Source organism: Capsicum annuum, chromosome 3, assembly GCF_002878395.1.
Source record: "Capsicum annuum cultivar UCD-10X-F1 chromosome 3, UCD10Xv1.1, whole genome shotgun sequence".
Lineage (NCBI taxonomy): Eukaryota > Viridiplantae > Streptophyta > Magnoliopsida > Solanales > Solanaceae > Capsicum > Capsicum annuum.
Window position 1 is genome coordinate 7965964 of NC_061113.1, and position 18894 is coordinate 7984857.

Consider the following 18894-nt stretch of genomic DNA (forward strand, 5'->3'; position numbering starts at 1 on the left):
AGAACAAATAGCGGAGGGTCTGGGATACCAAGTATGGTGCCGAACCCTATTGCAAGATCAGAGGTTGGGGACCCTAAATATGATGAACTCTAAGGAGATGAACTCACTCATGTACCACATGTTCAAGAATCTCCCATTTTACCCAACAATCCCCTATCTCTCCGAGATGGAAACTACTTCATACCCAACCCAATGGGGGAATCAATCTCATCACCCATATTCCAACAACCACTACCACCGCAGACCCAGGAGAAATAATTACCTCAGTTCTAGACAAACTAAGGCAAACCAATGGAGAGATAGAGCAACTCTTGGAGGAGCTTGGGGAACTAAGGGTATAAATTCTCACTCTAGACAAATCAATTCACAAAGAATTCAACGATCCCTCAAACACAGCTATTGTCGCACCCTTATATCCCACAACAAAGACTCTTAGCTTGACCCTAAGGAATGCTTTAGAGCAATTTCTGTCTGCACTAGTACTGATCCCTCAAGTGGATTTAAGGAAGCAAACCTCAAAAGAAAAGGGAAAGCAACCAATGACCCACGCACCTCCCTGCACAACTGATGTTCATAATTTGGAATACTAGGAGAGCCAACAGTGCTACCTTTAAGCGCTAATGTGATGCCCTAATCAGATCCTATAGCCTTGCCATGATTTCCTTATTGGAAACTAAAATGGTTGACCACTAAAACCCTGCACTTTAATGTATACTTGGATTCAAGCATTGTAGGAAGAAAAGAAGGCATTGCTGTAATGTAGAAAGAAGATCTAATCTACCGTCAACACTTCTCCTCCTCACCCTAGGGTGTTCATGCTCATTTTTTTCTCTGCAATTTATGCCAGTCCTGACCCCAACACGTGTTTAATGCTTTGGGATGAATTACGCAACATTGCCAATCCTCTGAATAGGAATTGGCTTATGGGAGAGGATTTTAATGAAATTTTGAGATCCAATAAAAAATTTTGGGGAGCCCTTATCAACAATACTAGAGCCAATAACTTTTGGGATTGTCTGAACCATTGTGACATGGTAGACCTGGGATATAAGGGTTTTAAATACACTTGGACCAATAAAAGATATCGGAACAAAGGGGGTCTTATCCAGGAAAGACTAGATAGATTTATTGCCAATACTCAATGGGTAAACCACTACCCTAACTCCATCGTCATTCACTTTTCTAGGACTAAATCTGATCACTTCCCCCTTCTTCTATCCCTTTCGAATAGGACTGAGAGACAGACCAACAAGCCTTTTAGATTTAAACCCATGTGGTGCAACAACCAATCTTTCCATAGTCTAGCTGAGAGATGTTTTGATGGCCCCTCTACCCTTCAACATTCCATATCTCAATTCTACACTAAGGCCACTGACTAGAACAGGTTTGTCTTTGGTAATTTATTCCAAAGGATTAGATCAATTCTAGCTAGACTGGATGGCATTCAAAAGTCTCCCCATTATCACACTAGTTGTTACCTCTAAAATCTTGAGAATGAGCTACTCTATGACTATGATTCCAAGCTCAAATGTGAGGAGGACTTTTGGAAAACCAAATCCAGAATATCTTGGTTGGCTGAGGGAGATCCCAACACCTCTTTCTTCCATTCCTCTACAATCAATGGAGGAGAAGGAATATAATTTCAGAACTTAGAGATGAAATGGATAACCTCATGACTGTGAAAGTTGACATTTACACTCTCATTTTTAATCATTTTAAGACCCTATTCATCTCTAGCCACCTAAGCAACCCTAATAGTCACTTTGTCCCTACTAATACCTCCCAACCCAATATTCTTTTCGGGGAAGATAAACATCTTCTATATTCCCCACTTACAGATTCTAAAGTCCTGGTGGACCTTAAATCCTTCTAACCTCTGAAGGCCTCAGGACCTGATAAGCTCCATCCCCTTTTCTATCAAAAGTTTTGGAACATTATGGGAGCTAAAACCTTGAACTTCTGTAGGCAAGACTTCTTCACTCACTCCATGCCTAAGGATGCCAATACTATCCTTATCTGCCTTATTCCTAAATGCAATAATGCCACAAATCTTAGAAACTTGTGGCCCATTAGACTCTGCAACATCACTTACAAGCTTGTGACCAAAATTATTGTCAACAAGATTAACCCTTACATTCCTACCATCATTGTCCCCAGTCAAGTAAGTTTCTTAGCCAATAGAAGAGCTTCTGACCATGCCATTATCATACAGGAATACATCACCCATTTCAGTAAAATGAAAGGGAAGCATTCCAATATGATATTGAAAATTGATTTGGAGAAGGCTTTTGATAAAATTGAATGGTTCTTCATTAAAGATACCCTTTTATTCTTTGACTTCCCTAAAAATCTCACCAAGTTTATTATGTTTTGTGTTAATACATCCTTCTTTTCTATTCTAGTAAATGGTACTAAGTCTAACTTCTTGAAGCCTTCAAGGGGTATTAGACAGGGTGACCCCATGTCCCCTATCTCTTTATCTTTTGCATAGAGAGGTTTTTAAGGAGAATTGATTTTAAGGTTAGTGCAAGGAATTGGGACCCCATCAGTATCACTAATGGGGGGCCCAAACTTTCCCACATCTTTTTCTAATGATCTGACCCTCCTGGCAAGAGCTACCCACAGCAACTGCCTCACCATTGTTACTATTCTGAGGACATTTAGCATGCCCTCTGGCCAAACCATCAATAATACTAGACAAACCATCAATAATGCTAAGTCCAAAGTTCTTTTCTCTAAGAACTGCACCACTCAAAATGTTGATCTATTTTAACGACCCTAGATTACCCCCTAGTCATTACAAGGTGCTTACGGTCCAGAGAGACCACAAGCTAACCCATGAGATGGTACCTGCTGTGAGAACTGAATCATATAATCATGAATGCGGAAAAATAACTGAAATGCCATAAGGTTTTAATAATGAAATAACTACTGAATTATGAATCTGATAAAAATACTAAAATCTGACTAGTCTGAATAGTTAACTGTAGTGTCCGAAAAAGCCTCTAAACTGGATACTGTGAGTTGATGGGACAGGCCCCAACTAACTCTACTAACTAGTGAGATAAAGACATGAAGTAATATAATTTATCCTCGGAGGATGAGGACTCACCACTGCTACTATACTGCTGATAATCTGAGAATCTAGGTGCGATCCGAGAATAAGCATCAACACCAATGATATGAGACATCATATAGCAAAAGAAAAGGTATGCAATCAGTACTTTGAATGTACTGGTATGCTAAATGAGGTAAGTTGATATGCATGATCTCATGAATAGGAATAATAAGAATTAACTAGACATAAATGTAAAGCATGGATTACTAAATAGAAAACGTAAAATCTGTAGATACTGATAATGCATGAAAATCTATAAATACTGTGGATGCATGACCAAGCACATGACATAAATTGAGTAAAATTTGTAAACTAATATACTGAGATAACTGAAATTTGTATGGTTTGGTCAAACAACACTAAGACTGGATAACTGAGCTAGGACTGTAACTGAGACTATATCTGAGACTGTGGAAGATATCATCTAACCAATATTTCCCAATTTGAGCTAATCAGGGTCTAACCTGTAACCCAAATTAGAAGGGTGTTAATACCGTACCACAGGTACTAACGATGGTTGTGTGAATCCACTAAACTAATATAATATCCAAAGGACTAAGGGTGTCAAGCCTGAACTGATAAGTGAACCCTGCGAGATAGTCAAGCCTAGTCTGATGGTGACTACTCATATCCTATGCTAGCTATGTAGTTCTAGAGTATAAGGACTGCTACTAACGACTCTGCCTATCTGACGAGGAAGCCGTCATCCCTACACTCTCTCGGTGCTAAATCCTACTCCTAACAAAAAGACACTGAGATACTCGACTGTTCTGAGTTGAATAACTGATATCTGACTATTCTAATAATGCTCATAATAAAATCTGAAGACTATTCTGTAATGTACTAAGGCTAGAATAAATAAACAACTATGGTTTTCGGGTATTCAATGCCCCCAGGACTCAAAACAATAATACTGAAAAGACACTGAAGCTTGAAGGCCAAAACATGGAGGCTCTTATTAAATAAATCACTCTTATAGGCATTTTATCAAACACTTGTAGTTCATGGTTTTAAAACAATCATAGAAATGTCATGGAACTTGTATAAATAACATGAATTCATCACAATAGCATTAAATCATGGTTTAATTTAATAAATAATAATATTAAAAGATGGAGGAATGAATAATAACAATAATTTCATGGTATAGAATCATAATTCCAGGAGATTCATGGGTGAAATCCCAATTTAAAACACAATAACTTGAAAAGATCACAATTTTTATAATTTAAAACGGTTGTGTGGACTCCATGGATGAAAGAGAACCATGGATGAACATCTAACATACCTTAACGGATGAATTTCTTGAAGTTCCTGGGTGAATTCTTGAGATTGCTCTTGGTTTCTTAAAAGCTAGGGTTTGTAATTTAAAGAGAAAGCTCTTGAATTTTGGAAAAGATTAATAAAGAATGAACTTTTCAAATATTTTTAGGGATTAAGTAATCCATCTGGGCGGATTGAAATAATGGGATAAGACTGTTTTAACCCTGGATGAAATATTAGATTTTCGTGAAAATTTTTTCGATTTGGACCCCTGGCGTGACGCGACACGGTCACTGAAAACTGACAACTGGGAAACTGGTCTATGGTGCACCGCGGGTAAATCGTGGTCCTTCACTGATTGGAACCTGGAAGTTCTCCGCGACGCGGTGGCATCGCGCTGCAGCACTGGAAAATGCCAAATTGGCCTATGGCGCGACGCGCCAAAATCGTGATACCTCACTGAAAGTTGACAATTGCTATTTTGACTCTCTCTCTGCGATGCGCTGATGGGTAAAATGATGGAGTTTTGCGACTGAAAATTAAAATCGCCATAACTTCTTACCCAGTTATCGAATTTGGATGAATTTTATATCATTGAAAAGCTAATTGAATTTCCTATACAATGGCAGGCTCTAAACTAATAAATAATAAGCGTTTCAAAAATTTATATACGAATACTGATGTATTGGAACTTAGATTTATGCTACAGAAATGCGGGGTGTTACAGCTGTGCACCCACACCCTCAATATCTAAGCAAGTCAAACCTTTGGCAAGTATCTAGGATACCCCATTTTCCATAGTAAACCCAAAAATAGTGATTTCAAATTCATTCTGGATAACATGAAACAAAAGTTGGCTGGATGGAAGACCAAACTCCTCAACATGACTGGTAGAACTGTCCTCACCAAGTCCACCCTCAGTAGTATCACTACCCACATAATGCAGTATATTAAAATTCCTAAGAAAATTTATGAGCTCATAGATAAAATCCACAAGGATTTTATTTGGGGCAGTAGTGCTGAGAAGAAAGAACTCTACCTTATCAACTGGGACACTCTTACTAGCCCAAAAGACAGTGGAGGATTGGGGCTTTATAAGAGTGACACCAAGAATAAGGCCATGTATGTTGGCCTGGCCTGGAGGCTCTACTCCTAGCCCACCAGCCTATGGGGTAGAATTATGTTGTCAAAATACAGTAGAAACAACAATACCCAGGTTCTAGAACCTGGAAGAATATTATTAGGGGTTGGGCAACTTGCTTTAGTGGTATAAGTAGGAGAGTTAACAAAGGCAGTAGAGTTAAGGTCCTTCCGGATAGCTGGGCCCACCTAGGTGTCATTAGAAGCCTTATCCATGGTCCTCTCACCATCGTTGATACTAATATTACCATCCAGAACATCCATCAAAATGGGACCTGGGACTTCAGTAGCCTATCCTTTGAGCTACCCCAGTACTTAAAGGATATCATCAGGAGTACTTTGCTTCCCCAAAATTCCACAGAAGAGGATAAGCCAATTTGGGGCCTAACCAGTAATACTACCTTCAACACTGGGAGCATGTATACACTCCTGGGAAACTATGAGAATAGCATTCCAGTTCAAAGGAATTTTAAGTTGATTTGGAAAGCCCATACCCCTAATTAAATCAAAACTTTCCTCTGGCTTCTCCTTCACAACAGACTCTCCACTAATGCATACCTCAATCACATTGGAATTTCCATAGACTCCCAATGCCAAATATGTCATCACCAGGAAGAAAAAATAAATCACATCTTCTTCCAGTGCAACAATGAAGTCATCTTCTGGCAGAACCTTCTCCATAAAGCCCAGTTCAAGACTTCCCAAATTTGGATGAATATTTCCACATCTAACTAGGACATCATCTGTCATAACCTCAAAGGAAACCCTTCAATAACTAGCTCCCATAGGATACCCTTTTCCCTCATTACCTTTGGGTCATTTGGCTGAGTAGAAATGACAACACTTTCAATAAAAAGTTCTACCATATCTCTACAGATATGGCCATAGCCCTTGCCACTGAGTTTGGCATGCTTGTTAACAAGGCTTCTCCCAAGCATCTAATCTTCACCACTATTAGCACCAAATGGAATCCCCTTATCAATGGACAACTAAAGTTGAACACTGATGGGTCAGCCCTTACCAACCCTGGTAAGGGGGGATAAGGGGCATCTTTAGAAATCATAATGGGCATTGAATTTTAGGCTTTAACATGCACCTCCCACATACCACTCCGACCATGGAAGAGATTTTAGCATTGCGTCATGGCCTAGACATTGTTAAAGTCAACAATCTCAATCATTTCACCATTGAAACTGATTCTAATGATATATTATCTATGATTTCAAATAATCACCCTTTCTATCATAACTTGATTGTTGAGTGCAGGTCTCTAATGAAAGAAACGCAGTCCACAATGCCAATCAAGATCTTCCGAGAGCAAAATGCAGTGGCCGACATACTAGCGAATGAAGGAGCTAAAAGTCAAGTCATGGAGTCATGGCAACTGTTTTGGCAAATGCCTCTTTTTGTATCAGCTTATGTGGAATTAGATTCTAACAGAACGCTTGCTCACCATAGAATCTAAAACAATTCTATTAACCTACTGGGCCGAGATATGGCCCCGAGTAATCAATTTTTGTCTCCTTCAACTGGAAGGGGTGTAACTCTATTTCCCCCCTAATCTCTAATGAATGAACTATCTTTTGCACAAAAAAAAAAACAAATAAATGCATATGACATACAATACTAACAACAACAACAAACTCAGTGTATTCCCACAAAGTGAGGTAATACACACAAAGTGAGGTCTGGGGAGGGTAAAATGTACGCAGTCTATACCGCTACCTCCGAAGAAGTAGAGAGATTATTTTCAATAGACCTCCGACTCAGGATAGAGAATAGTACACAAGATCGTAGTGGAAAATGCTTATGACATGTATTTTTTTTATGTAAATGCCTATGTAGAAGAAGTAACAGACAGATTGACATAAAAATAATAGATCTTGCGTAAGAAAAAAATAAATAAATAACGGATAAAAACACACACATGATTGTGAACTAAAGAGTTTTCTAACTCTATATATACCATTTTCTTTTGACTTTATGTCTTTCTTATAAAAAATTTGACTTTTACATATAAGATATTTTTATTTTTTTGAAGATCTAAAAATGTGATATCTTCTATTCAAATAATAAAATGGCAAGAGATTTAATTATTTCCTTAAGACTCTCCCTTAGAGTAACTATCTAAAATAAAAACAAAAAGATCGAGAATATAAGTATATTTGTCTAATCCAATCCTATACGTTTTCAACTTTTGAAACTTCTTTCGTCAATGCATCATTAAAATATGCAAGTGAAAAAGGCCATTTAAATTCATGTTATTTAATGGGGTTAAATGGAGAAAGAAATCTAGGATATTAAAACAGAAAATTAGTAATATCTAACAAATTAATTTGCCATACACCAACAAACAAGTATAAATAGAGGTATATACTTGATTCTTTTGCATGAGAAGGCAACCAAACTAAAAGAAAAAAAGAATTATAATGAAGATTAGCTTTGCTTCCTTATTAGTTTTATCATTTTTGTTTGTACAACAATTGAATGCTTTGAAAAGGATTCAAGTTCATATAGTTGATGGTATGAATAGAAGAACTCCTCAATTGATATTTCATTGTGCATCTGGAGATGATGATCTTGGATGGCATAGGCCTGGGTATAAAGGAAGTGATTTCCAATTTTCATTCAAAAAAAGATTTTTTGTTGAGACAGTTTTCTTTTGTCATTTTTGGTGGGACAAAAAAGACGTAGCGTTTGAAGTGTATAGAAATTCTGGAGCTTGTGGACATCAAGACAATACTGGAGTATGCTATTGGTTGGTGAAGGAAGATGGTTTCTTTTTTGCCAATAGAACCTCTCCTCCTCCATCTTTTCTTATTAGAAAATTTGGGTGGTAAAATGCAGTTTATTAAGTTATTGTGAGATTACAGAATGAAATGGAACATATTGTTAAGGTTGGCATTATTCGAATGAAATCAAAAAATCAAATCGAATTTTAATTTGAATTGATTTTTTGGTTTGATTTCGGATTAGAAATTTACTTTTTTTGATCTTTTGTTTGATTTCGAATTTAGAAAAATAAATATTAGGGTATGAGTATAACACATTCTTACTTTTGTGAGTTAGTTGCACTAAGACTTTCATTATAATTTAGTTTATATTTTATGTTTGGACATCTTTTGATATACTCTTTAAGTATTATCTTTTAAATTTTTGCTTGTACTTTTATTAAAAAATATAATTAAGATATACAATACTATTACTTAATCGTGTATATAATTTTTATTTTTTTCCGGCATACAGATATAATTTATATTATATTATTAACTACTAACATAACTGAATAACCAAAACGAAAAGAGAAAATCTAACTAAATTAAATTTATTTTGATTCCGATTGTATTACACTTTTCAAATTCAAAAATCAAAATGAAATTATACAAACCAAATTGAAAAAAACGAATGCACAACTCCAATCATTATGAATAAATAAAACCTATGTCATGAATCTCTATACTTCTAAATTCATATCCTTCTATCTCTTTATTGTGCATTTAAATTTATTTTGTCACATAGAAAATTAAAATTTAAAATTTAAATAAAAAAAGGGATCAAATCTTAATACTCTTAAGATTTTGAAATTCTAAACATAATAAAATTTTGAAATTCATGGAAAATCTCATTGTCAGAATACATCATTGTTCTGAACAGTGATGGATTCAAAATTTTCAGTCACGGATTCAAAAAAAAAATAAACATATCAATAGTGATAACAAATGAGCAGCTCAGATTATATTTGAACGGATCGAATGATATATAACAAGCAATCCGACGATACTTTAATCACCTTTAAACTAATATTTATATTTATTCATGAGTCAGGACAGAGACTTGACATAAATATAAGAATTATCGTTCTTTCTTCATAAACGTAGAAGTTCAAATCATGGTTACATACAAAATAAAACTTCATACAAATAAAATTGATTTGTTTGAACTCTTTTTCAATAGTGATAATGAATTGAAGTATTAGAGCGTTACTCGTGATTTAATATTTTTTAAACAAATTAAATATTAATATTTTTTTGGCAATTAAAATATCATTTTATTACCAAAAGTGTTTATATTCAGTACAATCAAATTGTATTGGCATAACAACCAATCAGTTGGCCATTCTATCAACCATTACATCTAAGCAAAACTGGAAAAATCAGAAAATTAAGGATAGTAATTGAGATCTGCTAGTTTGCTATTGAGTTTAGGCTTCAGAGACCCTCTGTGAAAAATCTCCGGCACTATTCTTCTCGTTATCATGTGTGGCTCGGTGGATTTGGCTTGGAAAATTCCGTGGTTCCTTTCTATCCAGATGTGATAAACTATGGTTGCAAAGCTCATTCTATATATAGTGACTGTCGATTCCTTCCCTTGGGCATTTCTATTGGCCAGTCCAACTCCTCTTTTCATATTTTTGCAGGTCTAGTGATACCCTGCCAACATAAGAGGTAAATATTAATATTAAATATTTATTAGATTTATAATAATATTTAATTTAAAATTATTTTATTGATGGAGTTATTATTATATATTAATTTAAAGTTTTATAGAAAGTCATAAATTATAGAAATTTAAAACAATATAAAGTTTATCATAATATTGATAAAGAGAGTAATGTTTTAAGAAAAAAAAGAAAAAAGAGAGTTGACGTATGGAAGGAGACAAACACGTCTAAACAAAATTTATACCTAAAACAGAATGCCCTAGGCCCCATGTAGATGCGCCCTGATTTTGAATAGGTTATACTTGTATGCTAAGTCAAAAGCATTATCGTTTGGTTGAGAAATAGTTATTCTGGAATATTTAATTTTGGAATTAGTTATTTCAGAATAACTTATCCCACCATGCATATGGGATAAGTTATCCCATCACTGTGGTGTAAATGATGGGATAAGTTATCCTGGAATTGATTAATCCCTCCAACCAAACATGGGATAAAATGAAGGATCATTTTATCCCGTAATTACTTATCCCTTATACCTCACACCAAACGACCCCTTACTTTTAACCGCATAACAAACAATTGAAAGAAACAAAAAATTGCATCATCGAAATTTTCATGTTACACCAATCAGAATGGAGGATTATTTTGGGTTTAATATTGTTTGACTCTGTTTTATTTTTTCAAACTCGACTACATAAGTCAAAAGATTATGACGATAAAATAGGCTGAAGCAATTCACTTTTATTCTCGTTAGGATTGGAGCAATTAAAGTAGCTCGCTTCTTGAAATAAAATTATATATGTAGGATATGTTATGAGAAGAAATTAGAATGAAATGGAACAATTACTATTGTTATATAGGGGTGGCATTATTCGGATTAAATCAAAAAATCAAACTGAATTTTAATTTGGATTGATTTTTTGGTTTGATTTTGAATTTAGAGAAATAAAGATTTAGAGTATAAGTATAATACATTCTTACTTTACTGAGTTAACTGTTCTAAAGCTTTCATTATTATTTAATTTATATTTTATGTTTGGACATCTTTTGATTTGTTTTCAAGTATTGTGTTTTGATGTTTTGCTTGTGATCATATTAGAAAATATATTTAAGTGATGCTAAATTATTACTTCTCCATGTATATAATCTTATTTTTTTCCGACATGCAAAATATAATTTTGATTATATTATTAATTATTGACATAACTGAATAACTAAAATGAAAAGTGAAAATAGAACCAAATCAAATTTATTTTGATTGGAATTCTATTACACTTTTTAAAACCAAAAAACCCAAGACGTGAAATGAAATTATACCAATCAAACTGAAAAACAGAATTTACACCCCTACTTATTATAAATAAATAAAATCTATGTCTTGTGTCACGATCCAAAAATGAAGGTCATGATGACACTTGTCGCGGCGTACCTTGACAAGTAAGCATATCACCCAAACCGATATAAAAAGAGAAAAAAGACAGAAATATCCCAAGGTAAAGCTTCTAGAACGAAGCCGAACCATATAAGTAATCATAACAATGTGGAAAGAACTTATCCAAAATATCAATCATGTCCAAAACCGGGTGTCAATAGTGTAAGAACTACTAATACAATTCAAGAGTTAAATACATCGAAAAAAATAACCATAAAGGAATAATATCTGTCTCCGAATACTAATAAAGACATAACTACTGTAGAAAGATGGAGGTGAACTTCGGATGCATGAATGTCCAACCGCTACCTTGGAAACTCCAACATTCGCGCGAGTCAGTTAAGTTGAGACGCACTCGAGTTAGGACCTGCACCGAAAGGGCGCAGTAGGCATGAGTACAGTTCACTTGTACTCAGTAGGTATCATAGGCCAACCAAGCAAAGTAGTAAATAAAGCATACAAAATATACACTAAGGGTACGTCACCTGCAATTAGAAAATTAAATATCCCACAACGGTAGCCCACATCGTTTGCACTAACAGTTCTAATATATATCACATATATTGCAACATCACACCAAGATAGAACAAAAATACGTATTATATCACATATAAAAAGAACAAAGGGAAATATGCATATACAAGATCTTCAAATATAAGTAAAAAAAGATACGATAAATACATAGATGACAAGTCAATATGACAAATTGGCAATACAACACAACATAACGCAATAAAGTAAGTGCAATGTATATGATGATGATGACGATGATAATGATGCACGAGGTCAGCGTACAACCTCCAGGATCGTCGCACAATCCCCGTATACACCTACAGAGGCAAGCCTCCCAACGCAGGACCCATAGGGGGTTCGTCAACCCGTGTACAATTCACTTATCTCATATCTATTGTCCGGCATATCCCTCGAAAAGGATTTTATAAGGTGTTACGATATCTCCTCTCCAGCACATCCCTCGGGGAGGGTTTTAAAAAGGTATTGCCGGTGTTTCTCAGATGTTGTCACAGTGGTACCAATGTTTCATGAATGAGTATGACATGAGGATGTAATGCTCACAACCAATCACAATGAATATTTTCACAACCAATCACAATGATATATTTCCAAAACCATGTAAGCAAATATCCACTCATTATTTCAGTTTCATCTACAAATTTTCACGTCTCATATTATGTCAATAAAGTATGAATATAATCACAATACACCAATGGTATCATATTAAGCATCTTAACAACACAATATAATTATTCACATGTATTCAAGGCTATTAATATCACATAGGACCCCACACGGTCACACATCACATAATAACTCAATTTCGACAATTACATCACGTATAGGTCCCCACATGGGGAAAACACATAAATAGTCATTTTTCATGCTTAGTTCTCACTCTTAACATGCATTTTGTATCATCATTTACTACTCAGCCCAGTCTGAAAGAGTTAAGTCATAACCTACCTCAAAGGCCGAAACCGTTCCGCTACACTATGAACCCACGACCTTACTTTTCACGAACAATCTAGAACTCCACTAAAAACATCAAATATAAAATATACACGTCAAAATAAAACCAGCAACACCCATATTGACTACTTTTGGTTCAAGGTCAAAACGGACCCCCGAAATGAATTTTTGAAAAAGAAGGGCAAAATCAGAACTTTACTTCAAAAACACATTCCCCATATTTTTAGGAACCTACAGCTGAAATCCTAAGTTAAATCGACTAAAAATGAGGTTCAAGAAAAATCATTTTTGAACTTTATTGGGTAAAATCTTTGAAATTCGGGTTAAAATCAAGAATCGAAGTTGTTTTGATGGTTAAATTGATGAAAAACTAGTAATTATAAGATAAAAATATTATTCAAGCGAAAAGGAGTGAAATTGAATTTTAAAATCAAGCCCTAAGATTTTTAGGATTTTGAGATATTTATCAAGAAATTACTAAAAAAATGGTGAATTCTTACCTTAAATCAGTAATAAAATCACGAAATAGGTATTAATCTAGCTTCCCAAGCTCCCACAAGCTTCACTTTTAAGCTCTCATACTATTTTAGGGTTTAACTCTTAACTCTCAAAAGACAAGATGAAAAATGAGCAAAATAGGCCAAAAAGAGGAGAAAATCTGTAATATATAGCTGAAAAGCTGCTACAGCAGCAGTTTCTTTTTAAAGTCTAATTCGGACTTCGACAGGGTGCCCGAGATTCGTTTGGAGTCTGATATATACAAACGAATTATGTAACCATACTAAATTCTACATTCCGGATGCATTAGCGAAGTCATATTTTTGAAAAAAAATATCATTTTCATATAATTGACCCCCAAAATTAGAAATCACAATTTTCTAAATTGAGGGTCAAAATGAGATTTAAAAGCCGTAAAATCATACCAAATATGCTAACATCCTAAAATCGACATTCTGGATCTGCTGGCCAAGTCGAATTTTTCATCCGATGTCGTTTTGATCAAATGTGGGGCCCACACTCATTTTTAAAAATTTTCAACTTTTCGATCAATAGGTCGAAATGAGCTCGGGTGCATTGGGACCCGAATCAAAGGACTACCTAGCCTAACATCAATATTCCGGAGATGCTAGCGCAGTCCGTTCGGCCATCCATCGTACGGATCAAAAGATATCCACATAAGTCCAAAATAAGGCTTTCGAAACCATCAAAAACCACAATATCGCATAAATGATACCAAATGTATCGAAAATCATGTCAATCACTCCCACACCACAGAAATACCATAATGCAACTACAAGGAGGGGTAAAATAGTCAAATCACACAAAATCATAAATTTTACATATTTCATCAAATTTTTATGTCGTTACATCTTGAATCTATATACTACTAAACCTATATCCCTCTATCTCTTTACTGTCCATTTAAATTGATTTTTTCAAATTAAAATTAAAATTTTAAATTTAAATAGAAAAAGGAATCAAATTGTTATACTCTAAGATTTTGAAATGCTAAACTTAATAAAATTTTGAAATTCATGGAAAATTCCATTGTCCGAATACATCATTGTTTTGAACAGTAATGGATTCAGAATTTCTTTAAGAAAGTTTGAAAAAAGTAAGCATATAAATATTGATAGAAAATGAGTGGGTCGATAGATAAATAAATAAACCCATAAGTCCCTGCCCCCTTCCCCTCTCCCCTTTCTATCTCTATAAAATTAGAGTTTTATGAAAGTTAAGTTATTTTATTAAAATAAAAATTAAGATTTTTTTTGAAAAAAAATAAATTAGAAAGTGCAAAAAGTGAATCCAAAAATACTAAAAACACCTCTTGAGGTATTTTTCAAAAATTCAAATATTATGAAAATGTATTTCAAAACATTTATGGCTAGCAAAACAAGTATTTCGAAATAAGTGAAATCGTATTCCGAAATATTCTAAATAACATTCATGACCAAACGTCCACTTAGTGTGTCATAAATTAGCACTGCATAATTATAAATTATAAAACAACAAACAACAACCATCTAAACAATGTGATATAAATTAACACCATCTAAATATATATCTATACCTATTTTTTTCATGCTATAGTAATAATTGAACATTAATATTCTTTTATTCATTAAATGCGTTCTTTATACAGGTATAATCTGGTAACATATATGAAAGTAACTGAGTTATCAGAAGAAAAGGAAAAAAAATAATTTAGTATACACTTTATAGTGATAACACAATAAATACTTATAACATGTATTTCTTTTATGTAAATACCTATATAATAAAAGTAACAGGCAAATTGACATAAAAATAGTAGATTTTGCTTAAGAAAAAAGAAATACAAAAAAGGATAAAAACACACAATTATAGTGAACTAAAGAGTTTAATAACTCTATATAAAAGATTTTGACTTTTACATATAAGATATTTTTATTTTTTTAAGATATGAAAATATCATTTTATTTTTCTATTCAACTTATAAAATGACAAGAGATATAATTATTTCCTTGGGCCTCTTCCTTAGAGCAACTATTTAAAATAAAAATAAAAAGATCGAGAATCCTATATTTAAGAAAATTCTTTTGAAAATTACCTTATCATTAATTGTGAAAATGGGCAACATTTTCCAATTATATTATGACAAAACATCATCAAATTATAATTAATTAACGACATAAATATATTTGTCTAATTTAATCCTATACGTTTTCAACTTTTGAAACTTCTTTCGTCAATGCATCATTAAAATATGCAAGTGAAAAGGCCATTTAATGCTATTTAAATGGGTATAAATGGAGAAAGAAATGTAGGATATTAAAACAGAAAAGTAATAAGTATCTAACAAATTAATTTGCCATACACCAACAAACAAGTATAAATAGAGGTATATACTTGATTCTTTTGCATGAGAAGGCAACCAAACTAAAAGAAAAAAAGAATTATAATGAAGATTAGCTTTGTTTCCTTATTAGCTTTGTCATTTTTGTTTGTACAACAATTGAGTGCTTTGGAAAAGATTCATGTTCATATAGTTGATGGTATGAATAAAAGAACTCCTCAATTGATATTTCATTGTGCATCTGGAGATAACGATCTTGGGTGGCATAGGCCTGGGTATAAGGGAAGCGATTTTCAATTTTCATTCAAACAAAAATTTTTTATTGAGACAGTTTTCTTTTGTCATTTTTGGTGGGGCAAAAAGGACGTAGCATTTGAAGTATATAGAAATACTGGTGCATGTGGACATGAAGACCATACCGGAACATGCCTTTGGTTGGTGAAGGAAGACGGTTTCTATTTTGCCAATAGAACTTCTGCTCCTCCATCTTTTCTTATTAGAAAATTTGGGTGGTAAAATACAGTTTATTAATTTGTTATGAGATTATAAAATGAAAGGGCACAAGGATTATTGCTAGGGTGGCATTATTCTAGTTAAATCAAAAAAAAATCAAACCGAATTTTAATTTGGATTGAATTTTTGGTTTGATTTCGGATTAGGAATCTACTTTTTTTTTTTTTTTAATCTTTTGTTTGATTTCGAATTTAGGAAAATAAAGATTCGGATATGAGTATACACATTCTTACTTTACTGAGTTAATTACACTAAGACTTTCATTATAATTTAGTTTATATTTTATATATGTTTGGACATCTTTTGATATAGTTTTAAGTACTATGTTTTAAAAAATTTCTTGTGACTTTTATTAGAAAATATAATTAAGATATCAATATTATTACTTATCCATGTATATAATTTTTATCCTTTTTCAGAATTCAAATAAAATTTTGATTATATTATTAACTACTAACATAAATGAATAACCAAAATGAAAAGAGAAAATCTAACCAAATTAAATTTATTTGATTCGGATTGTATTACACTTGTCAAATTCAAAATCAAGAGATCAAAATGAAATTATACAAACCAAATTGGAAAATCGAATGCATAACTCCAATCATTATAAATAAATAAAATCTATGTCATGAATCCCTATACTTCTAAATTCATATCCTTCACAATCTCTTTATTGTGCATTTAAATTTATTGGAGGTGTCAAACTTCTTGAGGACATTAGGCAATTTCATATTGATCCTTGGCTTATTTGAAATTAAGAGGTATTATTGTTATTGTATTTGGTGGTGTTTTTTTTTTTTTTTTTGGATAAGAGGAATTATTTCATAGATACTAGATACAACAAAACATAATTGAGTTCAAAGTGTCAACAACACTTTTGATTACTGAGAGATTACCAAACTTCACCAAGTTAAAACAACTTAAACTAGAAAGAGTCTTAGTAGATAACATATTCCAACGATCAGCTTTAGTAGAGGGATAGCTTGGGATGGTGGCGACAACAAAAAGTTCACTGTGCTTGAAATTTGTTGGGCTCCTAATCTGCACAGCAGGTCAGCTACTGAATTTGCCAGTCTGAAATTATGGTGGAGCACTGGACTCCCCAGCCTCTTCAACAACAACCTGCAAGAGCATACAACACGATTAAATAAGAGGGGTGTTGTTTCTAAAAAGAAAGCCATTTGCACCAGGCGCACTGCGCTTTCCCTTGCCCACTCATAAGAAAAGAATGAAAATAACGGTGTTTCCTTTCCTTAGAGTCAAGTGACGCGGCTCTATCCAATAGTGATTCCTGCGTACACGATAGATCATCGTCCTTCTCTAAATCATGCATGTGTGTGATGTATGGACATATTTTCTTCTTGTAAAAAGTTTCAATACTTTTAAAAAAATATAAGTTTTGTGCACATTTGTATATAATTTTTTTGGTCTATCGTGTGTTAAGTTGACCAACAAGTCAAATTCGATAACTTGAAATATAGAATAGATAAAAACAAACTGGTAATCGTGGAGTTTAGATTAGCTCGAGATATCATCCATCTCTCACCAAATAACTCTATTCATAAAGGCTAGAACAAATCGAAAGAAATCAGTGTTTTTGTCTCTACTAAATTTGAATCTGGGATTTCATTGTTCTCAGCAACTTCATGCTGATTAGTTATATCGTTAGACGCAAAATAGAATAAATAATTCGCTATAACATATATAATTTAAAAATTTGTAAGATGTATATAACTTGAGCTCTTCTCCCAAATGAGTGTATAGCTTGAAGTATTTCATTGTAATTTTCATACATAACTCTCTTATGGTTAATGTAATAATTAATGATCTACCATTTCTCTCTCTTTCTCTTTCTCTCTCTATGTATATATATATATATGAAAATGATCTACCTAAAAAAAATTATCACTATCTAACAAGAAACTATGCCATTGAAGTTAATATAATCAATGGTATCGAAAAAAAATGTAGACACATAATTTTGTTCCGTCGATGATATTTTTATTTCCAATATCACATAATTTAAGCTCACTTTTTATAATTTTTCCCCAAGAAAATAAATATTCACCTCACCTTTACTTATTTATGCATTTACTTTTTGTTTTGTTTTTATCCAAATAACAACCCATAACAAACTTTGTCTTATCCAAATATTCTAACAACCCACCCAACTAAAAATTGACAACACATCCTAACCCCTACCCCTCCTACCCACATCCCTTTGGCCCTACCCCACTAGAAATATATACACGACATATATACACAGAGGAAGGGATTATTATTTTTGAGGATTTTTTTTTCTTTTGCTTCATCTCCATCACCATATTCACATATCACACACAATAACTAGAGAAATATATTCATATACACATCGAAGCCATTTTCTTAGATCTTGTTCGCAACACCCACAGCTCACCACTCCAAATTTACGCACACACACGAAGAGAGAGATCGAATCTTGAGGAATTAGAGTAGAGAATCAGATAGAAAGAATAGAGAAGAGAAACCAGAGAGAAATAGACAAAAAGCCAGTGAAGAGAGGTCTGCTTCGGCGACCCGAGCTCGCCGGAGCTCCGGTGACTCATAAGGGTAGTTTCTACCTTCACTGGCATCAACAAACATCGCTAATAGTGACCCACAATCCAATCTCTCAGAAATCC